The following is a 248-nucleotide window of genomic DNA, read 5'->3' on the forward strand; positions in this document are numbered from 1 at the left end:
GGGGCGAGGTGGGGGGGGGGGGGGGAATTGAGAGACACCGGAGAGACATCAAACAACTGCCCACAGCTGGGTCCCGCTTCTACTCAGTGCAGGGCACCGGCCGGCCCGGACATCCGCCCGGGCGGGGGCAGCCCCCCTGGCCGAGGGGGTCCGAGGACCGGTCCTCTCCGCCTCGGTCTGCGGGCGCTGGCGGTAGCGCCAACAGGCCGGAGCCCCCGGGGGCCGGGCGAGAGAGGCAGCACGGGGCC

At 75.4% G+C, this 248-nt stretch overlaps 1 protein-coding gene across 1 annotated transcript in view; it reads right to left on the reverse strand.

Annotated features, from left to right (window-relative positions):
* DYNLRB1 (dynein, light chain, roadblock-type 1) overlaps positions 1-248 on the reverse strand; it is a 5,485-nt gene that overhangs the window by 4,997 nt on the left and 240 nt on the right. The gene's annotated exons all lie outside the window — the stretch shown is intronic.

The sequence above is a fragment of the Haliaeetus leucocephalus genome, unplaced genomic scaffold, assembly GCF_000737465.1.
Source record: "Haliaeetus leucocephalus isolate CR32 unplaced genomic scaffold, Haliaeetus_leucocephalus-4.0 Scaffold933, whole genome shotgun sequence".
Lineage (NCBI taxonomy): Eukaryota > Metazoa > Chordata > Aves > Accipitriformes > Accipitridae > Haliaeetus > Haliaeetus leucocephalus.